The sequence below is a fragment of the Aythya ferina genome (genome assembly GCF_964211825.1).
Source record: "Aythya ferina genome assembly, chromosome: 14".
Lineage (NCBI taxonomy): Eukaryota > Metazoa > Chordata > Aves > Anseriformes > Anatidae > Aythya > Aythya ferina.
Window position 1 is genome coordinate 993,349 of NC_140312.1, and position 25,555 is coordinate 1,018,903.

Here is a 25,555-nt window from a genome sequence, read left to right on the forward strand (position 1 = left end):
AGGGAGGGAGCCAGTTACTTAGCTAATTAGTTGATTGTTTGCAGTTTGTGATGCTTACAGGTTGGGCAGTGTGATGCTTTAGAGGGGTGAGAGGCTGCAGGTGTCCCCCATCCATGCACGTGTGGCCCATCCATGCAGGTGTGGTCCATTTGCACAGGGGCGTCCCCTCCACATGGCCGTGCTTATCTGTGCCCCCAGCCAGGGGGCTTGCTTCTCTCTGAAGGGTCCCCTTGTGCCTGCAGAGAGGCCTGGTTGCAGGTAAGGGCTTCCCTAGTGGGCTGGGGGCTGCATGATGGTTGTTGTAACCTAGGAGAGAACAGGCCTGAAGGGTGCAAGAGGGGAGCTTGTTCAGTAGCTCTCTTCTGGGTCCGTGTGTGTCCTGCTGCAAGCGGGGTGAGGGTGGCTGCTGCATCCCATGGGGTGCTGTGTGGTCCCTGCCAGGCTTTGGTGTTCTCCATCAGCTGTTGGCTCCTCTGGCCCCTTGCCTCTCCAAGTGCTTCATGCTCCCTGTGCCCAGGGTACTGCAGCTTCATCCTGGCCGTGGCTTTTCTCCTTGCTGCCCACGCATGGCACGCTGCTGTTGTGTGCTGGTGCTGCCCTGTTCTTCCCCCTGGTGTGCTGGCAACAGCCAGGGCTCTACTGGGTGCTAAGGAAAGAACAAACTCATGTCGGTATATAGACCATGTAGTAAAATACTTTATGTTGTTATGGCAACTAAAATTCTAAAAATAAACCAAAGAGCAAGAGATGATGTAAGTCAAAATGACCATGATATTCTGATTATGAGCTTCTAAAAATGCTTTCCATGCAAAGAATTCTGAAGTTTATTGTTAAGTTTTCCTCCTCTTGGTAACTTACCGACCTAGGAAGTATCAGTCTCTTTAAAAACTTGCAGAGACAAGTGACAGCTCCAGTGCCCTTCCTCTGAAGCAGCTCGGCCACAGTGGCAGCTGGTATGCTGCAGCAGAAAGGGCTGAATCTACTGGGCATTCTTGCTCAGAATTTGTGTGGATATTCCTGAAAAACAATTTGATTAATCTTTGGGATAACTTCAACATCTTAGAGCAGAAGCCTACAATTATGTTTTGTGGTAACAAAGAGGGCAGAAGCAATAGCTGTTTTAGGGCTGTATCTGCAAGCACAGAGGATGTGGCTTGTGGGGTATGTGTTGTATAGAGAAATAGTGAAGATAATTGGGCTAATCCCACAAATCATACATTGGTCTTATGAACAAGTGATTTTACAGGTAATCTTCATCTATTCGCATTGTTCTGCTTGTGCTGAGTTTGTTCAGAATTGGAAGCCTTCCCCATTTCCTAGTAAATGAGGTCAGAAGCTTTTACTTTTCTATTTTTTTTTCGCCAGTTTTGTGTAGGGAAAACTTGTGAAACTGAATGTATTGTTTCTCTTACTACTAATAATAAACACACTCTTGCTTTGAGTTCACTAAATACAGCTGTCTTACTTTGTGAAATCTCAAGGCTCTGCTTTATCAGAAGGAGACCTCTGAAGAGGCCAGGCTTGTTACCACCGGGTGCTGTGTTTGAACCAAAGCTGGAACTGCAAGCAGTGAACTTAAGTCATTCTTGGAATGACTGGAGAAATGAGCTTTATAATGTCAAAATCCAAGCTGCAGCTGCAATCCTTTTATTAATCATAATTAAACTTTCATGGAGTTGCTCTTGTACGTGCTAGCAAGGCCAGGCACATCGGCTCCCTCCTGTCCACCAGCCCCCAGCAAAGCCCTGCTGGAGGTGGGTGCAGGGTGGGCACCGGGTTGCAGCGTATGCAAGGAGGGCAGGTTGGCAGCGGGCTTCAACCCTATTTGCATGGCCACGTCTCCCTTGGCTGACTGTCCTGCTCTGCCCATGTTTCATACTGCTGTTCTTGGCGATCAAGTGCCAAGCCCTTGGATGCTGGGGGCACAGCGCTGCCCCCCACCAGCCCCATCCTGATGCAGCGCCTTGGGGCAGGCGCTGTGCTGTGCCCTGCATGGGGATGGCTTCAGGCGTGCTGCTGGCTTCTCCCACAGCTGGGTTTATCCTGCATCGCTGCTGAAGGACAAAAACATCTGGAGAAGGGGCCACAGAAAGGAAATTTTCCTCAATTCAGAGGGAGAGCTGTGAGTGTCAGCTAAATAGTATGAGTGTATGAGAAGCGGCATTTAATTAAATAAAGATAATGTAAACAGAAATACGCGTTAGCTTAATGTGTGCCATGGAATGAGGGCGCTTACAAAGAGCATCAAGGGGTGAAGCTGTGCACACAGGAGGTTGCTTCTTGTGTCCTGCATTCTGGCAGGAACAAATTAGCTGCCAATGCCATGCTGTTTCTCTTTATATGTATAGACATATAAATAGGGTACATGTGTGTTTACTATGCACTGTAATTTTTTTAGGTGCTATAAATTTCATGCCTCTTCCAAATATTTAAGCACTACTCTGACCTTTTAACCAAAACACTGAAAGTAAACTGTATGAAATCCATACATACAGTGGTTGTCATTGAAAGCTAACATTTACCCATAGTCATTACTGTTTATATTGCAAGAGCATGAAAAATTGCAAATATGGAGGAGAGAAGCTGCTGCTGATAGGAAGTGCTTTGACTCTGGAGAAGTAATGGGCTGGCAGCAGGGCTTCTCCACCCTCTTTGAGCATTCCCCTCATATGCCTTGTCCCACAGAGGAGCCCCCCCTGGGTTTGGGATTTTATTTTTGTTCTGTCAGTGAATGTTTGGGCCATCGTTAATGCTGTGTCTGCTTGATCGTTCTTCTGAGACTGCAGCAAATTGCCTTCAGTTGCTGTAGTCATTTCCTTCAGTGCAGCAGGATGTGGCACTCTGGGGCAAGAGGCAGTAAAACTTGTGATTTCTGCACAAGGCTCTGAAATCTCCTGTTGATGACATCTCTGCAGTTATACAATTGCTCTGTTTGTCTTCATCCTGCATCTCCTTTTTTTAATCACTTAGGAGAGGGGTGGAAGTAGGCTGATTCTGCCAATTCAAGCCACAAGAAGTTGCCTGGAAAGGAGGCCCCAAAGTGGTGGGCACGGAGTGATGGGTGGGCTCAGTCCTGTTGCCAAGGTTAGAGCAGTGGACTCAGGTATTGCATCCCAAGTGTTTTTTTTCTAATCACCTACAGGTTCTGTTCTTCTCCCTTCATGAAAAGCAGTCACATTGGAGAGAGAGGAAAGAAAAATTCTGCATGAGGAGCAGAACTCTAGGGCAAGCTCATTCATAGGGGCTGGTATGGGAACCCTTAGCTGTTGATGCCTATGCCTGGGGCTCTGGCTGTGATAAGAGCAGTCCCTGGCCTCTTGGGGCTGCTCTTAAATGGGAAAACCAGCCCTGGGGGCTCCTGGAGTCCCAGGAGGATTCAGTCTGATGCTCACAAAGGACCCCCTGTGCTCCCAGTGCTGAGTTCCTGAGGACATCCTAGGGAATGACCCTTCTGAATTCCCAGGACAAAACTCAAGGAATTGCCTTCTGCCTCTTGTAGGTGCTGGGAGTCTGGGCTATCCTAAAGTAATGCTTCCACCTCTTCCACTCACTCTGTCAAAGCTTTCACAACTGTTTGTGGCTACAAAGATATTTGCAGCTTCGTTTTAACATGAGGAGTATGTCTTTTCACTTTACTGAATGAAAACTGAAGTGTACATGTATGGTATAGTTTGTAAAGCAACCTACTTTTCTGGGTTCCCAACCTTGTCTCAACTATAAGACTTTGTTATTTTTTCCTCTAATAGCTTTACTCTGTTAAACCATTCTGATAATAAATGATAGCCAATAACTTATGGAATTGTGTAGAGTTGATTTCTTAAGAGGCAATAACATAAGATACAGGCACTTGGTGCACCAAGAAGAGGTTAATAATGTAGTGGTCTCTACTCTTCAGTGCTGGGCAGCTACATAAACATCCAAAGAAATGGCAGTGAGCCACATATTTAAGTCAGTGTGACATTTTAATGCTGCATTGCAATGTTTGCATCTTATGCTGAACCAAGAGGCTTCTTGAACTATTGCCCTATTTACTCTATCAGTCTTTTCTATTAAGAATGTTTGGTCTCTGGAGCAAGACTTGTGTCTCCATATGGTGACCCTTCTATCCTCAAGTGCCCTTGCTGGACACTAATACACATGCTGTAATAGAGAAAACCACTTGGACTTAAATTGAGCATTTAGTAAAAATGCAGCGTTACCTTCAGGACTGTTTGAAAGCCAATGCCCTGATGAATGCAGTGTCACTATTTAGCTAAAACAAACATGTTATTAGGACTGCCAGGGGAGGCTCTATATGTGGTACTGAAAATTCAGTATTGATTCTGAATGCAAAGCTAATGCTATTGAAGCACAGGGCAGAGGAGGCTCAAAAAGTCACATATCCAGGTATTTCAACCAGTTGCTGTTTTAATATCAGTATTAATCTCAATAGGGGTGGGTAGGGCTGGAGAAGCAGAACAGCATTTGTTACGAGGCATGTTTCATGTAGGCTGCACTGATATTCGGTGGCATCTCTAAAGTTCAGTGTATTCATCTAAATAGATTTACAACTCTTTATTAAAGAGTTCTGCTTCCTTTAATTTGCATTCTGTCCTTACTGATTCTAGCTTCTTGCTGGATACTTTTGTTGAGAATGTCATATAAATAAAGTTATTAAACATACCTGAAGCAAAAGGAACATGCTCAAAGCACACTTAAATATCTGAAAGGAAATAAGGAGAAATACCTTGACCCTACATTTGATGCATAGAAAACTTGGATATTCTGGGAAAATTGAAGCATTTCATACATCAAACTTTGTTTTCTAGCCAGAGGCCTTCTTGCAGAGGAAATGACGGATTAAGGCCCTGACCATACCTCACAGGAAGGCACCTGAATGGCAGATTTGATTCTGAGAGGGAGAAAGATGAATCATAACTCATGGAAACACAATTACCTGTTCAAATGGTAACGGGTTAAACTTATTTGTCACCTTTTTATTGAGAAGGAATATGTTTAGAAATCATGTCACCCCTGCCTAAACCAAGGAACAGTGATAATCCATAGCCCACGTAGGATTTCAGGGAGAAAATGAGACAAATACAAGCACCTAAATAAAATCACTGTGGTGCTTCAGGCTGATGAGGGCAGAAGGGTCCTGCTATGGCACCTTCCTGGGGGCGGACCCCTCTGTGGGGAGGGTGCGGGATGAGGGTGTGAGGCATGTCCCTGCCTCGGCAGTGCTGGAGACAAAGCTGAAGGGTGTCTGCCCTGGCTGTGGATAAATTTCTCTGAAGGAGAGCTACTGTCACCTTTGGGTGAACTGTGGTGGGATTGGGAAGGGCAGACATGGAGGCAAATGCTTCCTTGAGTGTGCTGGAAGCAGAGATCTGCGTCTGTGGGAGGGGGAAGAGGTGTGCTTCATCTGCTCCTCTGCCTTGGAGAATGAGCAGCACAGTCTTACTGCCTTTTTGTTTTACAGTAACGATGGCCTTATTTCTGATCCTGGTGGACCCAACAAAATCTAAACTTGTTACCTGAGAGGGTTTTTCACTTCCCATGGTTTGTGAAGAATGTCTGGAAATTTTTTCATGTATGCTCAGCTGTTTTGGGCATGCAGGGGAGAATAATGCTGTCAGTTCTTAAAACTTCTGGGAGAATATAGAAAAGCAGCATGCAGTTACCAGTATTTGAGGGGACATATGATGAGTTGTCATGTTTCTAATTACCAAAGTAATCATAACATTTACTTGTGTATGGCAGTATTTGGAAAACTTTTGAAGACCTCTTTTTCAATCAGAAAATATTTATGAAACAAAAACCATTCATAAAAAGGGTGTTTCTTCCAAGCCTTCTAATTTAAGATCTTAGAAAAGGACTTCTTTCAAAATGACCTCTTAAACTGGGAGTAACATTTAGTTTGAAACCTTAGTTAATGTTTGCTGGGAAAAAAAAAAAAAAAAAGTTAAAAGGAAAAGGTTGGAACTGAAGTGAAACATTAAAATGTTTTTAATGAGGCATTCTGGTGAGTTGCCCTCTTAGTCTACCTGTCAGAACAAAGCGGACCATCTTTTTTTCATAGTGATGCTATGCAGCCATTTACTTGTCCTTTCCAAAATCATCTGGGGGGCTTGTCTATGGTAAAGTAAGGAAAGGGTGTGAGGTCCTTGGCCAAGACACCCTGCGGGTCCTGTGTGCTCATTCTGCTCTGGCGCTTGTGGGTGGGAATCATGGCAGATTATTTACCCACATTTACTACACATTTATTTTGCACTCTTGGATGTGAGAAATGTGAGGCTGGCCAACAGCCTGCTTTTTAATGTCAGTGGAGGATGAAATTTTGTTTTCCTCTTTCCTTGTTAGGACCAAGTGAGGAGTCCATCGAAGGCACTTAGAACATTTTGTATGTGCTATTGTATCTCTTGAGCTGGAGAATGGATGCTGAGCCCTGCAGGGCATACTGTCCTCACCCCCCAAGTCTGATACAGGGGTTCCCTCGCTGTTTTTATATTCAGCTTCTGCAAGATTCTGCTGCATGGCATAGGGGGTAGTCTTGTACGAGCATTCCCAAGAAACTGCTTATTTTGTTAATAACTTCTCACGAATATCTCTATATTCTTTTTTTTTTTTTTTTTTTTTTTTGTAGCATGAGCAAATTATGTTTTTGCTATATCACTTTTTCCCCCCTAAAATGAAAGAAATGATATCTGATGGGGAACACTTAATAGGCATTAAATTAGATGTTAGACATATTTAAAAAAAGACAGGACATCTATATAGACAGCTGTGGGAGGAAAAAAGATTAGCTTTCCTGCCAAGTGGGAGTAGGTTCAAGTAAGTCCAGTACTATCCATACGCTATACTTAAACCAGTGCTTGGAAGACTACGGGCATTCCTAGCTATACCTTGTTTTCCTTGGCCATTTTATTGGCTAAATCTCTACTGACTTTTGGATAAAATCCTGATTTTTCTGAAGTTAATGGAAATTTGCATGTGCTTAGTTTTTGGGTTTGCCCTTTTCTATTGTAGGTTTGCTTTTTTAACAGTCTTTCTAAGTTGTTACACTTCTGTGGGCTGGTATTCCTAAGCATAAATTTATGTACTCTGCAGACCTGAAATAGCTAAAAATTTGTAAGTAAATGTAAGATTGTGGAAAACTTGTTACTTCATTGTTCATAACTTCTCCCCTCACTGCTTTTTATTCCCAGTTCTCCTTTACTCCTCATACCACTAAGCTTGTTTAAATAAGATACATGTGTTGAGTGAAGTGAGAAGAGCTTGTGGACTGTAATGCGAATGTTCACCGAGTGCAACAACACAGCTTGCTCAAAGATCAGAGATAATGCAGCTGTTTCTTTGCAGTCAGTATTACAGATATGCTGCACCCCAAGTTTGCAGATAGTGAGAAAGGGATGGATTATTTTTAATGAAATTATGCAACTTGGTTTTGTATCTCACTTTCATACTACCGGCATGAAATATCCCCACATCAGGATGAACGCTGTTAATCTGTAAAGAACTCAGTATGCAAACACGGTTGCTCTCTAGCAGCAATTGAGTCCCTGCCTGGTGTTTGGCCTCATGGTCCCAGGGCACCTTGGACTGGGCAGGGGGCTGCTCGTGTGCTCAGACTCTGCTTCTCAGGGACCTGCGTGTCTCGGTCCAGCTGGGGAGGAGGAGAGGACGCTGCCTTGCTCTAAAACAAGCTTTTCTGTGTTTCTGCAAACAGCAGCCAGCAAAAAGTGCCCCAAGGGATAGTTCCCTGGCGAGAGTTTAAGCCCTTCTGGACAGGCTGAAGTCAGACAGCTTCAGGATGGAGGAGCATCAGAGCCACCTTTGTAAGCAGGACTTTGTGCCGCTCACCTTAATAACCCCTGGCATAACGTTCAGTGGTCCTGCTGCAGTTGTTTGTACATGTGTAAGCTGTCTCTCGAGGTGTGGTTTGGCTCTATGGCTGAGGCAGTCACCACCACGAAGGACTTTCCAGCTCCTCTTGATCCTGCCCCGCGGGGAGCCGGGAGCACTGGGTATGGAGCTTCGCCTCTGTCAAACCTAACTGAGACTGTTGCTCGTGATCAAGACTATCATGGGCATTAGTGATGAAAATCATCATTAAAGAGTCAAATCTTTGCAGCAGTGTCCAGGTACCAAGCTTGACCTGGAGGTACAGTTTGTAGCCCTTCCTAGCTCTCCTGGCAATACACCACAGCCTGTGCCGGGTTGGCTGTGCTGGGCTGGCGGGTGGGGGGAACTGCATGGGGCAGGGAGGAGAATACAGATTAAAGAAGCAAGTCAAAGCAATAGTGAAATGAGCCTGACTGTTTATTAATAAGATCGTTTTAAAGCTGATAATAAACCCTAAGTTCTGCTGAATATGATTATGAAGAAGTGTCGGAGGTTAATTATCAATACTCTCTGCTCCTTAACAATGTTTTTTCACTGCTCTTCAGTAAAATGTTTTTGAGTATCTAGGGATTCCTTTGATCAAACAAGTATTTCTCTCCCAAGCTGGCTGTGCGCTGCTGTGTGCTGGGCTGTCATCAGCCTCACCATGGTGCTCTTCTGCTGGTGCATTAGCTGACCTCACTAATGGGTACCTTCTACTTTCAGACTCGCCTTCCAGGTTAACCAATTCCCCAGAAATGCTCTATGTATTCATTTCATTTCAAGGTGATTTTTTTTTTTTTTTTCAGCTGTTTATTGCCTTCACCCCAGCCCTTTGTAGTAGCTCCACCCCTATACCTTTTGGACTGCAGTGGCTGTGGTGCTGAGCCCTGAGTACATCTGGAGCTTGTGCCCTCTTGGAGAAGGTGGTATGGGGTCTCTGTCCCACGGCAGCAGGTTCGTGTGAGAAGTCATGGAGAGATTTATTAGGACATTAAGTTCTGAGTTAGGTGGTACCACTAAATAGTTTTGCTTCTGTTGGTGGTAACTTTCCAAAGAGTTACTTCTGAAAATGCGGCCCGCACACACGTTTTTAACGTGCCCTTGGAGAAGCAGCGGCAGATTGTTTGGGTTATGTAGCACTCAAGATGTTCCTCCAGAACAATATGGGCTTTGTACAGTAGATGAGGTTTTCTTATTGGGAATTTAGCACAGAATGACCAAAGGCCTTATGCAGCCTTGGAAAGAACTGGAGTTGCACAGCTACAGCTGAACAAAAGCATAAATTCCATGCAACAGAAATGAGATTTGGGAGAGAAGTTAATGCAGCCAAACTATAGAAATAGATCACAAGCAGCCTGAAGTCTACACCAGCTAGTAAGGAAAGCTTTGGTCCTCGTCCATAAGCACATTAAAAATATGAGATGGCAGGGTTTACTGAAACAAACACAAACCATTTGTTGATGTTGGCAAATGCCGTGTCCTTCAGGAACAGGGATTTCTTTAGCTACGAATGCATGGCTTCCAAATTGAACACAGAGCTAGGAGAGATGTGGTAGCTGTAGACCCTTCTAGAAGAATAGACAGACTTTCAAAAGAAAAACAAATGAAAATGCCCCTTCCCTCAGACAGCCCTGGGTGTGTGAGGGGGGAGAAATGCCAGCATGGGCTGCCAGAGACCCTGCTGCGTTTAAAGCTGGAAGCTATTGCCAGAGTCAGAGGGAAGAATGTGGCCTCTGAGTGAAACGATTAAACACTTTCCCTTTGAGCTGTGAGTCACATCTTCACCTCCTGCTTTACTCGTCTGACTTCCTGGTACTGTCCCAGAGCGACAAAGTTGTATTGGCCTCCGCTCTGTGGACTGGAAAACTGCAGCCTGAGTGTCTGCTCCAGACCAGAGCGGCAGAGACCAGCGGGAGATCTGGACATCCGAACACCAGGGTTACCAGAACAGTGTTTTTCTCCACAAGTCGCTGCCACTGTAAGCTGATGTCACGCTGCCTGGTGTGAGGTGAGCAGGGGCAGTACATGACCTCGGCACAGCTCCCTGCGTCCCTGTCCCTGCAGCAGCATGACCCGGAGCTGCTCCAGCTCTGCAGCCACTTAACAAGGTATCACCAGTGGGGCTGGGGCAGGAGCTGCTCCTGGTCCTGTTCTCCAATACCAGAACCAAGCAGGCAGAGGTCAGTGTGGCACTTGTCTCTCTCCAGGTGCAGGCTGCTGGAGGCCTCCTGCATGCACTGCAGTGCTGGCTGCTGGCCCCAGTGACCGCTGTGCAACCTCAGTCCTGTCTGCAACGTGTCGCACCAGTATATGGTGGCACTGGTCAGAGGGGTCAGACAACGTACCAATGGGTGACTCAAAGCAATTTGTCAGTGCAATGTGTTTAAAAAAATAAAAATCCCAATATGTCTTGAAACAATGAATATAGAGCCCGTTTCAGAAAGTTTAGTGAGAAACACATGAGACACCTTTTCTTGCCAGTTCCTAGAGCATATCTCTGCCAGTCCGTGTGTTGCTCCGAGAGCTGGGCTGCCAACTTGCTCTCAATGGGCTGGACAGGAGTTTCGGCTTTTCTCCTGCACTCCTTTCTATCTCCTTGCCATAGTGCTTGTGATGGCTGCTATGGACTTGTTTCAGCATCTCAGGCTTCTCACTTTCTTAGTTCTGCCTCTAATTTTGCTTTTTTTTTTTTTTTTTTTTCACTGTTCCTATGATCTCAGGAATTTATCATCTTTATTCCATCGCTGTTATGTGGAACTTCATCCAGACCAGTTCAGCTTTCCTAGTTCCTCAGCACTTAGTGAGAAACATCACCATGAAAATGCTGCCCTTTCTCCCCACTCAGTTGTTCCTTTCCTGCATGGTTTATCTCTACTTCCCAATCCTCAAGCATTGCCTGATTCTGTGTAAATGTTCCTTCTCTGCTCTCACTGCACAAGGTGCAAGGTGATGTTCCTGCTCTGTGTCACTGCTGAGCTGCCCCATTTGTGCTCGCATTCACTGCACACGAGCTAGAAAAGGGAGGATGCCTTAGGCTGGATGTCCAGCCTTGCTTTCTGGAAATCCTTGAGACTCGCTGTTAAGGAGCACTACCTTGTGGTAAATAAGAGCTTTCTGTCTGAGGTGATGTGCTATCTGACTTTTCTCCCTCTTCCCTCCATCCCCAGCTTTTGAGTTTTATCTGCAAACACTGAGGAGCTGCATGCGAAGCTGTTATTTTCTGCATCCTGTAGCATGCCAGAAGAAAGAAAGCCCACCTAAAGGTTAACATACCTGAGAAATACTACAGATGTGTTGTAGCAAGCTATCAAGGGTACCGGCTGCCAGTACCGTGTTTTAAATTAATGAAAAATAGGCAGGAGTACATTTTGTGCATGTAGCGTCTGCTGATGACTCAATATGTCAGCTAAACATATTTACCTGAATATTCATAGTCACTTAGGAGGTGGCTGGATCTCCTGAGCTCAGCTAATCATTTAAATTGTTAACTACACTGCTTTCCTCCAGCCCGCAATGCTGCTACTTGCAAGCAATTTACCATGCATCTTTAACTTAAATAAATAAATAAATCACTGAGGACTGTTTCCTCAGATGCCCAGGTGCACGGCTTCCTTGTATTCCAACAGGTTTTAGGAGATGCGTTTGGGCAGAAGTGAGGAACCCAGGTTCTTTGCTGCAGGATTAACCGTGGTGCTTGCCCCATGGGCATGGCCACAGGTGACGGGCTGGCTGCGTGGAGCAGAGCAGAGCTCATCCCCCTGCTGCCCCGTGCTCCCCGGGGACACAAGGAGACAAACGTGCAGACACCAGGGCGTGCTGTTCCAGCAGACACGGCTGAAGTGGGTACCTGTGGCGATGGAGGCCTGTGGTTTGTGTCATATTGTCTTCTAAAGTGGTTGTGTTCACCCCTCCCTCGGGGTGAGGAACGTGGGGTGACACAGGGAAACTGGCTGAGGAGATGGTTCAGCACTGGGTGGTTCTGCTGGGAGAGGAGCAGTGGTGGGGTGCTGGCTGCAGGACCAGCAGCAAACAGCTCAGGTTTTATTGAACTCATGAGGGAACGTCGACCTCCGAGCATCTTCCCAAGAGGATCAGAAAATAGTTTGAAGAGGTGCATTCAGGTAGAGGTGGTGCTCGTAGCAGCACAGACCCGAAGTGTCTGTCACTGCGGTGTCTGCACAGCTCTGTCTGGGGTGCAATATTTGAACAGCAGAAAGTCCATTTGTCTTAACTATGCTCTAGCTGGGGGGGGGGGGACACACAACAACAATGACAAAGAAGCCAGGCTCAAGGCTGACAAATGCATCTGATGGAGACCCGGCAGCCGGGTGAGCTGCTCCCTTGGCAGCAGGGGCGATAAATCCCAGCTCCTGCCCAGAGAGGCCTGCGGCGGGCACAGGTGGGACGTGGGGGGGCAGCCACAGCTCCTGACAGCAGGAGAGCCATAAAGCATCGAGGCTGAGGTGAAACCAGTTAGAGAGTTCTCCCCTCTAGGAGGATTTTATCAGGGAACAGATGGTGTTAAGATGCTGTTGAATCTCAATGTCACCTTAGTTAATCCTCTGTGAAGTTTTGAGGTTTCTCTGAAAGCTGTGGCTGCCAACTTCAGCTGTTGCACGGAGTAAGTCCTAGTTTGGCAAGAGGTCCTGTCAATAAGAAAGCCAGGAGTCATTACGGGGTTTTTACAATAACAAACATAAGTCCTGAGGTCTAGCTGGAATGTATTTGTGTTTTAAGGGGAATTTAAGTTCTTCAGAAAGCAAGAAGAAAAGTAAAGTTAGAAATTAAAAAAAAAAAAAAAAGTAAACAAAATCAGCTGGAGCAGGGAGCTGACACTGAGCTTTTCCCTTTATCAAAATTAATTAGCTGCAAAACTACAAAAGAATCAGACCTGGCGAAGGAGTCTTTGGGGGCGGGGAAAAAAAAGCTGCCAGCTTGCAGGATGTGTGCTGTAGTTTGGGGAGCAGTCAGCTGTATGTCAGATCGGCTGCTGGAAGGCACAGGGGCCTTCCAGTCCCCCCCTTGCAGGGGTCCTGCACAGCAATAGGAGTAGTTCTGTAATTCTGTATTCACAGAATTCCTGTATTCTCAGAGTAATAGGAGGTAATTCTGCAGAGCTGATCGCCATGAGAGGCAGCCCTGATGCTCGAGCACCCGAATGACTTCAGTGTTTCATGTGCTGACTGTAAAACAGCTTTCCATAAATTCCTGGTGATTGCCTATCTGCCTACAGTTAATCAATTTTATGAAAACAGCTAATTAGGAAATACTGCATTTGCTTCTGTAGTTGTTGCAATAGGCTGGTAACTATTTGCTGCCCGGACCTGCAGCCATACAGCAGCTATGAACGTAGACAGGTTTGCCACTTAGATGGTGGTTTTAATTAAATAACAAATGGTTTGTTCTTTTTTTATATACCTGTCACTGCTGGTATAGCTGGATGCACAGCTGACAGAACACTGAACATCACTTCCCTCTGAAACTTGTTGGGAGAACCCCTTCCTCCCCAGCCTGCACCCCTCCTGGCTGCAAGTGGGGCAGGAGGGGGGCTGGGGCTGGGGGCAAGAGGTCCTGTGCCAGCAGTGCCCTGGGTAAGGCTGTACTCAGACACATAGCAGGACAAGTGTGTCACTCATGTCTGCCTCTGTTTGGTCTATGCATTTTGATAAAGTGCTCTTGACCCCAGAAGTCATCTGTGCATGCAAAGCCTTTGTTTTTCCTCTGGTCAGTGCCAGATAAGGCTCTGGGATGCATTAGTGAAGAATGCAGATTTGGTAATGGAAAATTGTGGTCAGTAACTGAAATCCTTGATCAGAAAGCTAATAGCATGTTCCTAACAAATCATGGGAATGTTTAATGCATTCAGTAAGAGTACGTGAGCTGTCGCCCAAGAATATTGCTGTAAAAACACCTTGATGATGAAACACAGAAAGGCTCCACGATATTTTCTGGGGGAAATAGAAGGCTACTAAATGCTGCCTCCCTTTCGAGGATTTCCTCCCTCAGCCTAGTTGCAGTAAGTACTTCACAGCCACATTTGAAAAGCATTTCAAAAACTGTCCATCTATGTGCTGGCTCTCATGCAAAATTTGTGTCTATAGTTCAAGACAGGATTAGCTCCGTGGATGCAGTTACTGTCAAAAGATTCATCTAGGGATATGAGCTAAGGTTTTCACTATTTCCTGTGAAATCTTCATGAAAACAAACTTTTTGAAGAGAGCAAGCAGGAAAGAGTTGTGCATAACCTTGGCTTGCTGCTCAAGATCCAAGTACACTTTTGAGTAACCACTATACAAGACCGAACAGCGAAGCCATCATTAGCATCAAAGTTTCATTTGCTACCATTGTTCACTACTATTTTTAATTTATATTGAGCCTCTAAAAGTAGTCTGTGACACAAGATATCTATAGGTAAATAAGTTAATCTTTCTCTTTCGGTAACAGCGTGGGTTTTAACTGTGGATGCATGTATGGGGTGAGGAGGAGAAAGGGGGAATAATTTCATCTCCAGAACATCCATTTGTGTTAATCACTCGTGTATCAGGTATTGGATTCTTCCTGCCTAGACCATCCTGCAAAGACAGACTTTTTAGCTCTTGGCTCGGGAACAGGTGCTTCTATTAATGTGTGAGACTTTCCTAGAATTTTAAAAACAAAACCAAGGAGTTGTCAAAATAATAGTGGCAGCATTTTAAACCACGCATGTTCGGTGCTTGAATAGGAGTAAATTTCCATTGGACCTAACTCCTATCATCCCAGCTGGACTTCAGGCCCCCCAAACCTCGAAATTAAAGGAGATAACACCGTGTTCCTTCCAATATCTACATTCTACAGTTAAAAGCTGTGAAAATCTGTGCAGTTTATGTAACTAAAGATTTTTTAATTCTGTGATTTTTAAAAATCCTTACCTTTCTAATAGCTTCATCACAGCAATTGCTAAGGGAAATCATGCCATAGTCGATAAAATGCTGCTTTACAGCACTGCAGAATTGGAACAAACTGTCTGTGCCCCGTCTACCTTCATGGTAGCACTGCTTGTGAATCCCCACCGGCACCAAATACAACTAAAATACTGCAATGTGCCTCTGCTATGTCTACATCTGAGACAGCACATGCATATCTGGAAGTATTTTCCATTTCATGTTAGAGTAATGTCAAGCATTTCTGTTCATTCTCCATGATTAATATTGGGCATATACTGTAATAATGTGTATAGAATATTACAGTTTTGTGATGTATGTGCACTGAGGGGAAGGTGGAGATGACGAAATGGCAGTGGTAATGATCTGTAAAGTTTTAGGACATAAGAAAACAATAAAAATTGAGACAAAACAGAGGGGAGGATATGATTTCAGTTGTATTGGCCCACTACCAAATAAATGACAGGGAACTGTGTGGAGTATTGAAATCCAGCTTGTAAAAGATTAGAATCTACAGTAGAGAGGTTATTTTCCATTCCAGCTCTGCAGCTGCCCTGTGACCTAAAGTAATTCACTTCAAATCTGTGTTTTGCCCCCTTCTTGTCTGATCTCTTGCCAACAGTCTTTCAGTGTATACTTGGCCAACGCCTGACATGGGGGTGATGTGGGAGGCGAGGGGGCGTTTGTCTTCACTGAGGTCTACAAAGGTTGCTAGAATCAAAGCATAACCTCTAATCTCATGTTCCGTGTAATACCTACCCCACTTAATTTCAACAGGGCAGTCTGTGTAACTGAGGACACAGCTGGACTAGATGAGGTGTCTATTGACCAGGTAGGATTGCCCCTGAATTTGGCTAGCTAGACAAATATTTTCACAGGTAGCAGTAGTGCACTGGTACAATCTTCACAGCAGGTTGTATGACTGGTTGGAGTGCCTCCGGCAGGAAGAATTCAAGCTGCTAACACGTCGATGTTTCAGGTCTGTCTTGACTCATCGGTTTGCACTGATGTCCTTGACGTACTCTCTTCTCTGATGTTTTTCCCTAAACTGGGCAAACCAAATTCAGTTTAAATTCAGGCAGCGCAACACGCTGAGATTTCTGCACCCATGGAAGGCAAAATCATTGACTGTGAACCTGGGGCACCCTGATCGTGTGTGCTGTGGTCACCTGGTTCTGCTGCGGAACTGCACAATTGCATTTAGCTCCCCTTCCATTCTAACCAATTCTATTTTCAGTCGAGCTATTCTTGTTGTCACTTTAAGCACTGAAATATCCTCAAGGCTGATAAGAAGGTACGCTGTTAAACACAAACACAAGCACTGGCTGAATATCGCATCATATCGCATCGCTGCAATGGATGGTTGGGCTCTTCCCACACTCCAAGCTCCTCTGAGTGCAGAGGGATGTGTGTGTGTGCCCCGTGGGCTGTGATAGCTGCAGGGAAGTTCGATGGGCAGAAGGGCTTCACTCGGCACCAATGTGAAACAATCGCCTCAAAAGCTAGATGGACTTGCACATGTGAGCTTATTGGCAGTAATTGGTATTTTTACTCATTGGGGCTGCTTATTCTGATAATAAATAATAAAATTTGTCATCAAGCACCTCAAGTGGCTTGACAGTCCTCAGTTAAACACCACAATATTCTTTAAGCAAGTAAATGTTATTGCATATCAGAGGTAGGTAAGCTGGGATTGAAGAGCAAAAGAAACTCCTGTTGTGAAGCATGTTGTGTATATGCGCACTCTTCAAAATAAGAAAAATGTGAAAGGGCAAAGTGGGAATTGCATTTAAAATAAAGTCATCACCTAGTTGCATTTTTTTAGTCTATGAGCATTTTGCCAGGAGAGTGCTGCTGAGTGCCCCATGCGTGTGACAGCTCAGTGGCAGGGGAAGAGAACCCGCTACTGGGACAGACTGGGCACATCTGGGGAGATCTGTCTCCTGCCTCGTGTCAGCCTCTCTGCTTTCAGTCAGCATCTCCTGAATTAAGGCCTACAATAATTAGTGTTTTTATTTTTCTCATATTAAAGTTCTTAGCTGAAGAGGAGGAGGAATTAACACTGCATTATGCGCTATTATGACCTAAAGAGAGAATGCTGAATCTACAAGGCTGCTATAACCATTAAGTGTAATAAAATCTAATTTATAGTTAGTGATAGAATATAAAAGAATTATGAAGGCTTTCACTAAAGATTTAATACTTACAGTAAAACATGTTTGCACTAACGTTATCCCCCTCCAGTGAGGATTTTACAATCCATTACAATTCATCCGGGTGATGAGGTGTGGAGCAGAGGCAGGGTTCAGTCTGGGCATGAAGGTGGAGCCAGCTGTGCTACCGGGGTCTGCAAAAGGATCAGCTTTAGCTCTGTGTGACACAGACCTAGGGGTTTTGTTCTGCTATCATAAAAATAACGTACAGTTACACATCAGAGGAAAGAAAATAAGAAAATGAGTCTTTGTAGAGGAAAAGGATGTTCCTGCTAGGCTCTCTATAAACTGAGCAATGCTTTAGGAAATGAGAGTCGAGAAGCAGTTGTTGGCTTTTTACAAGGTGCTAGGCACCAAACTCTCATATGTAAGAAACTTAGAAAATAAGATTTCCTTATGTTGGCCAAGGTGCAGTAAAGCCGGATTTTACACACATTCATGCACACACACACTGACTCGGGAGCAGGCTTGCATTTACCTGCCGGTGGCATTTTTCTGTTCTGTTCCCGGGGAAAAGCTGGCGTAAGCCGAGGTGTGCGTCTGAGCTACGCCCATGGCAACTCGAGTGTGCCTGCGGGCACGTTGCTATGCTACAAATGCACGGCCAACTTTATTCGATGGGAAAGCTGAGAGGTGTTAATATATCTGAAACTGATAATTTCAAATATTAAATGTGAGACGGGCTTCAAAAAGCTTTAGTCATGGGAATCATTTCCTGCTTCCCAATTTAAGAAAAATAAATCTTCTCAGCTGCTGCACGCAGCTCCCTCTGCCCAGCAACATCAGCTCTGAGCACTCGCCTTCACCCCTGGTCCCTGCTCCCAGCACCCCGGGCCGGGGCTGGGCCGTGCCCCTCATGTGTCCTGGTGCCACCTTTCTCATATGGCACCGTGAGCCCTGCGCTGGGTGCTCGCTGCCTGCTGCTGGCCCGTGGGAGCAGGCTGGGGGCTTCTGCACATGGACACCTCCTGGCAGAGGTAAAAAAATCCTGGGACTGTCCTTTAGGAATACAGATGTTTTGGTACGTGTACCTCCCACATTAGACATGAAACAGAAGCAGGGCGCTTACAGTGAAAAAACAGACTTTTAAAACAAATTATGAAAAGAGCTGGACAGCTCCAGAGGAACAGGCTCAATGGGCAGGGTGCTAAGCTGGACTTTATGAAACCCATGGTGACACACGGGCAAGCCCAGCATCTTTCTCCTGCTTGTGGAACAACATAACTTTTTGCTAATTCTTGTTCATCTGTCATAATTTGTTGTTCTCTCAACACATGGTGGCATGTAGGTGAGGACCAGAGAAAACCCAGTTTGAGTCTGTTTCCTACAGCCCATCGAGAGGGTCACCAGCAGGTGTTAGTTGTTAGTCATGCTAGGTCTGGCTTTGGCACATCTGAAGAGCCCTGCTTGGCACAGAGGTGAGGTCTTTTATGGTGTTAACAGTTCTCTGAGTCAGCTGGTCCCGTAAGATTGGTTTTTCTTAGTCCTGCCTTATTTCCCCTATTACCAACTTCAGGTGTGGTAAAAGAAGGTAAAACCAATCTATAGGAAAATAAACGTACAACATTTCTTGTTATTTATCCTATCAAACAACTGGTGTACAATTATTCCTTGTAGAGTTGCTAACTTCCCAGAAGAAAATAATTTAGAAATAAAAAATGGTAGTGTCTATTCACATTAAAAAATTATATGTATATTGAAAAACACGAAACAACCATAATTTTCTACAGCAAACTTTCTGCTCCCTCCTGTATCTTTCTTCCTGTATCCTGCAGGCTGCATTCTTAGAGGGCTTTGAAGGGCAATGATCTTCTGGAGTCGCTGAGGGGATTTGGTTGGAGGTCTGGGGGCTAGGACTGAGCTCTGCAGCACACAGCAGCATTTCACAGCGTGCAGGGCTGTGCCGCCACCTGAAGCAGAGCTGACCAGTAGGGCTGCCTGGGAGAATCCAAGGTGTCAGTAGGAGGCCTCGAGTCTTACGCTGTTAATTTTGTCTCGTTTCAGTTTTTCTCATTGCCGCTTACCTCTTGTGTCCCTTTCTATCTTTGAGTCCCAAATCACACCAGTTTTAGTACCTCCAGCTTCAGTTTATGTGCAGCCTGGCTGCCTTGCCAGGAGAGCAGCAGTGTCCCCATTGCTCCGTGATCAGTGGGACCGCACTAACACCCTGCTGAGCAGCGCTCATGGTGGGGCTGGGTGGGGGCATGGAGCTGGGCTCCTCTCCTCGTGTCCCCATGCTGGCAGCACCCACCTGCAGCTGGGGATCCTGATTCTCCACCCCGCTGCGCTGCTTTGCCCTGGTAACATGCTCACTGACGGCTGATTTATGCCAGCCTTACTGAGATGAGAATTGGCTCTTTCTGTCACTGGAGGTAAATTACTTTTCTGGGGTCACTGCGATAACAAATTCCTTATTATATACTGAGTCAATTAATTAGAGTGCTGGTGCTCCACAGATCTGTGAAAAGGTCACAGCCACATTTGCTTTTCCTACTGTTAAAGTGGGCAGTGAAAATCAGTTTTACAGTGCATCCATGAGTTTATTTATCAATGACTTCAGTGCATGCGTGTACTATTCATCCGTTAAACCACAGTGATTGGTATCTTAGTGACTGTTGTTGCTGTGGTTATTTGCAAACATGTCATAGCAGCATCGTTTGCTTGGCATCTAGGTTTCGTATGCATGTTGTTTTCCTTTTCTTAAAAATATGTCTTGAAAAGTAGTGATGCTGGCATGTCAACGAATGAACGTACCTTCATTGCTGTTCAGTTTTTGTCTTGTTCCCCCCCCCCGCCCATCCAACTCTGTCACTTGTTGTGGTGTGATCTATTTGTAAACACTTTTTTTTTGAAGCAGTCATGTGAAAATTGGAGGTTAGTAACCACCAGTGAAGTTTGTATCTTATGTCAGCAGCTTGCGTGGCTGGCAAGACAAAAACTTCTGATGTAAAAGGCGATGATTAATAAGTTCAAACAGACAAATATTTTTCTTCCATGCATATTGAGCATTTGTGATGAGATCATGTGTTAAACTAGGCTGTTAATTCTGAATAGGCCTCTGGATTTATTTCCATATGGCAAAGAGTATAATCTATTCCCCAATTTTGTTTTGAATTTGCTTTAACATTTGGTAAGGTCTTTAACTGCAAATACCTAATTTCTTATTCAATATTCAGATTTCCAAATGAAATAAATGATCTATTTACATGCATCACTAGACCATCTGGTTCCATATGAGAATTCAACAAAGAAGCTATTAATTGTCATGGATGTTTATTCATCATTCTCAATTCATTATTCTTATAAATAATTAAATCAGAGTATCTTCTGCAAATAAGCCAAATGATTATTTTGAAGCTCCAAGTTCCATACCTAAAAGAAAATAAAATTAATAGCTCATGTAAATATCCAAGAAAAGGAAAACATTCAATTACATGAATACACAGAGAACTATAATTTTCTGCATCTAGCTAAGTCCCTTTCATCTTACATTCAAAAACATAATTATAATCACCAACAAAATATAGAAGTCAACAGAAAGACAAAGCTACATATAGAAAGAAAGTTTTAAGGTAACCTATGTGACAGCATTAAGACAAGACAAAACAATTTGTGTTATTCTTTACTGTTTTTGTAGTTATCTCCCCGGAGAGGCAGCAGCAGCGATGTTATGTCCACATTTTTATTAGATAATACTGCATGTGACAGTAAACAGAGACAAAGATATTTTGAGGTGTAAAGGGACAGAGCAGGGGGTTACAGTCCGGGTAATGGCAAGTAAGGAATGGGAGCTGGGTTTAAACTGGTGGGCACATCCAGAAAGCTGTGTGGGAGAGGCAAGCTGGTGGGAACTCTGCCATACCAGGTAGGACAGAAACTTTGCTGTGGGGCCCAGAATTGATGGGGGAGGAAGAGCTAAGCATGCATTAGGTGATATGTGAACGGGAAGAGAAAAATAGATGGAGCCTGCAAGAGGGAATAGCTGTACAGTATTCCTCCCCAGATGACTGTGGATGGTTCATGGCTGAGAGGAGAAGTCTGTAACCAAGTCTGTGGGGTACCATATTCAAGAGGAGCACAAATTCCTGTTGTTAAATTCTCTTGAAGATTAAAAATACAGGGATGATCGTGATCTTCTGGGGGAGGCTTTGAGATACATCTAAACAGCACCCATGCATCCCCACAACCACTGGAGCTGTTTTTTCTCCCAGCCACTCCAAGCATTAGTTCTGGAAGCGAAGAGTCCTCAGGCACATACTGTGTTCACTGTGAGTGACTTCAAGCTGGAGAATGTGAATCATTGGAGCTAAAATGTAATTTCCAGTACAGTCATCTCACAGCTTATCTTCTGGAAAAAAAGACATTTCGACATGTCAGCAGGTGAAAAGGTTGGACACCTGCTGCTACTTATGGATAGTGTTTTATTACTTTCACATTTCTTATTTTAACTTCATTGCCTGACATAGTCATTACCTTTTCAAGGACATCATTTTTAAAAGTATTGGGAGTCTTATATCCAGAGAATACTGAAACTTCTATAATGTAAGACATAAATGTACCTAATGCGTGTGTCTTTTCATGCAGAGCCTTGGAAATGACACAACTTTGTTCATTATGTACTGATGGTTTGCCTCAAGTTCTTCCAGGTTGCTGTGATTTCAAAACTCAATATCCTTATTTCTGCAAAAAAGAAAGGTACAAAATTGGTAAACATTTTATAGGTGCTCCCATCTGAATTATTAATCTAAGGTAGCACAGCTCCATAGTGGCAGAGATTATTACATGATATTTTTTGATGGTTCTGCATGCGTACACCTGGATTGAAATTTTCAAAATGTCAAAATCCCATTAAATATTAGACCATTCTAAGCCCCTAACAGGATGGACATGCTGTCAGCTTCAAAACAGAGGTCAAAGCCTGGGCTCTGGAAATTAGCCTGTCCTTCCTGAAATCTCATTTCAGACAACTGTCCAGCTAGTATTTCATGTCTTCATTCCAAGAATGAAAACCAGGCATTATTCTGTAAATCCAAAGTTCACAGTTCAACAACTTTCTGTTATGATGCTCAAATTGCTATGTGCAATTTGCTTTGAAGTTACAAGAGTTACTTTCCTTTTGGTCCTATCAGGTAATACTGATGGGAAGGCCACCAGGTTTCCCGAACTGCATTGCCTGAGAACTCGCAGTTTGTAAGAACTGTACATAAACCTGCCTGTTGGATGCTGTTTAAGCCACACATCTCTGTTACTTAGTATATAAACGGGAATCTTAATGAGTAAAATCACAAACCACAAGAGCAAGCTATGTGAATCGTCAGCAGTAGGAGAGCTTTTGTTTCCTTTGGATGCACACTAGCTCACAGTTGTGGCACAATCTGTAGTATGAGTTTAGTTCTTCATTGATTATTCTTCCCTGCTGTATTGTTTGTCAGGATATTTGTATAATACTGGAGTGGTGCTGTGGATGACCCTAAAATAGGAAATGTTCTCCAGGTTCCAAATCTTCAAATTTTCAAGCTCAGTTTCAGTTGTTTAAAAATAATAAATAAATGTAGAAGAGGTAGAAGAGAAGGCACGGCATTCTCTTTTGTGCTTTATGCCATTGTTGAAAATATTATTCCGTTCTCTGTCTCCACAAATCACACAGACCGGTTGCGTGCAGCGCTGTATTGTTAGGTTTTCAATGAATGTGTCTGATAAGAGAAAGTCAGTGAAATTTATTTTGGAGTGTTGTTCAACGTTTTGGGTTTGACAAGGGTGTCCTTTTTCTTCCTGCATCCAAGAAATGCTATTTCAGTGTTTCAGGCATTAGAGAAAACTTGGAGCAGGTTTTATAGAAAGATTTATGCAGCTTCTGAAGACAAGTGCGCACATGCCCATAATTATTATTCTCATGTAAGTTTACTGAAATCTAACTCAGTCTCCTGAGTGACAAGTATAAAGTACCAAGCAATTGTTTTTCCCTTTTTTAATGAACTTGTAGCCTCATTTGTATGCTAAACGAGGAATCAATACAATCAGACCACAAAAAGTACAGATTCCATATAGATCAGACTGTAAGATATTAGCAACTGAAATGTTACCATACATTTTGCCACCATTTATAGAGGTAATGGAAAATATTGATTTCAAATGTCATTGCTAAAATATGAGAGCATATTTCAAAACTTATTTGCTCTTAGAATTTCATCTCCCCTTTCAAAAACTTTGTGAGAATGCCTGAATAACCATTGCAACGTAAGTATTCTCTCCTATAAGCCTGTGGTAGAGAAATAGCTGGTGTCTCAGGGATGGCAAGTAGATAATAAGTAGATGAAGCTAAGAAATTGATACAAATCAGAAACTTTCATTGTTTAATATATACTAATGAAAATTTGTTTTACATCAGTTCCTCAGCATATGACTTGTTTAACATTTTATTTTCAAAGTTTTTCTAATAAACTGCTTCCTTACATTATATCTGAACAACAAGAAGAGTTCTAAATCAGTGAATGTTTTCATGATATGGGCATGGTTATGTCTCGTTTGTGATCATGTATGAAGAAATATATGCTCACGGACTCCAGAGGTGTCCTGAACTATTTACTGGAATTTAGCACTTGAAGTTGTAATTGATTTAGCACTAATCGTTCTACAAATGACTTACTAAAAAATCATAAAAGTTACCTTTGTGCTATGTGAAGATCTAACCAGAAAAAAAAACAATGAATAGTTCTTCAATGAGCAGATCAGTTGAAATTAAATGCTTCATATAATCGTGCCATCATTGCTGAAAACTTAATTTTTAAGAGGCTGAAGACACTAAGGCGATGACAAATTCAGGTAGTGTCAAACATCCCATTTCAAAATTTTTTGAATGAAATGTTTTGGTACTTCCTTTCAGGGTGTCTTTTCTTTTCAAAAGATTATTTTTAATACTTAATTATCTATCTTTTTTATTCCCTTCAGGAAGTGTCAGATTATACCAAAATCCAGTGTTTTAAAGGTCAGGCCTGTATATCTGCACAATAAGCCTCTCTGTTATACCTTAAGAAAATATTTGTTCTTTTGGTTCTAATGTTCAAGTTCTTCTCATTATCTTGATCATTTGTGAACCACAGTGAAAAACAGCATCCTGCCTTGCATGGCTAGTGAAGGCGATTTCCCCTCTTCCCTTCCCTGTTTTTTATTTAAACACAAAAAAATGATTTTCCCCCCAAATGCTGCAGGTTTACTTTACTCCTTTTTCTTTCACACTTACAGTCTAGATTAAAGTCCAGGTGCTTTAGTAAGACAGGAAGCAAACAAGAAAATAATACGTGTTGGGTCTCAAGGAGGCTTCCAGCCTTCTGGAGGTGCAGGCAGCGGAGACAGCTCGGAGGCCAAGAGCAGCATTCCAGGTACTCAGACCTTTTTCTGAAACTTGCAAGGACATGTGCGTGGGGTATAACCACAAAGCACGTGTGGTTGTGAGCTGAAAGAATAAGTGGAAGAAAGTCCTAGAGCAAGTTTTGTGGGATGCTTTTTATTTTTTATTTTTCCCTCTATTTGTCAACTGTATGCGGTCATAGCTATGCCCAACTGGGACTCTATTTCTGACTGTCTGGGCACCTGCAACGCACCTCATTGGCACCGGTTACCTTCCCTTTGGGATAAATTAAATGGGCGGGGTGTTCTTGTTAGTTTGTTGGTTTTACAGAATTTAAATGTGCATCACAGGAGAGATGTGCATATCCTCTTTGTCTGTGCAAATGGTATCGCTGTAAGATAAAATTTCCTGTGGTAAGCATAAAACAGTGCTTATGTAAGCTGGAAACCCTGAAGCATGAGATTGTATATAAAATGTCTGCTAATAAATTTGTGATGACTGTAATAGTTTAATAGAAAGTCCATAGGAAAGGAGAAATAAAACATTTGATTCTGAAATACTACTAGCCCACAACAATCGAAATAACTGAAGTGCTGAGGCTTAGGGCAGTTTAATGAATGTAATATAATAAAGTGTTGGATGTGAGAAGAACTTGTAGATATGAAAGAAGTGAGTGGTGTTGGGTGAGATCACTTTTTTGGACTGCCCTGAGGAAGCCTGCTAAGCGTGCAGCTGGAGTTACTCTGGTGCACCATGCACAGAGATGCTCACGAGCATCTCCCAGCGGGCTGGCGCTCAGTGCTGCTGGCTCAGGCTTCCCCCGATGTGCCCCTTGCCTTGAGGTTTGTTCTGCTGGGGCTGTCATGCTTTAACATCTTGCTCCTGTCTCAATGGCTGGGACCTGGGCTCCCAAGCGTGTGGCCTGGGGTGCAGGACTTGTGGCTCTGCTGCGAGCCCCGTGTGCTGGGCTGAGGGGCTTGGTATAGCTGCAGGGGGTGCATTGCATCGGGGGAGCACTGGGCTGGCCTGAGCACACCTCACACCTGCCTGTGAGCAACACATTTTAGCTGGAATGTGAAAAAGAGAACAGCCTTTCTTTCTGCAGGACTGGTTTTATCCTCTGCCTGGCAAGTTTTGTCAGATTGACTCCTCCTCAGGCACTGAACAGACCAGCATGAAAGAACAGGTGTAAATTTGTCACACGTGGT

At 43.8% G+C, this 25,555-nt stretch overlaps 1 long non-coding RNA gene across 2 annotated transcripts in view; it reads left to right on the plus strand.

Annotated features, from left to right (window-relative positions):
• The first annotated feature begins 223 nt into the window (after nucleotides 1-223).
• The window catches only part of LOC311444793, a 49,074-nt gene continuing 23,742 nt past the window's right edge, over nucleotides 224-25,555 (plus strand). For both annotated transcript variants that reach the window (XR_014698072.1, XR_014698073.1), the window contains exon 1: nucleotides 224-258. This is a non-coding gene — a long non-coding RNA (uncharacterized lncRNA). The remainder of the gene's footprint in view (nucleotides 259-25,555) is intronic.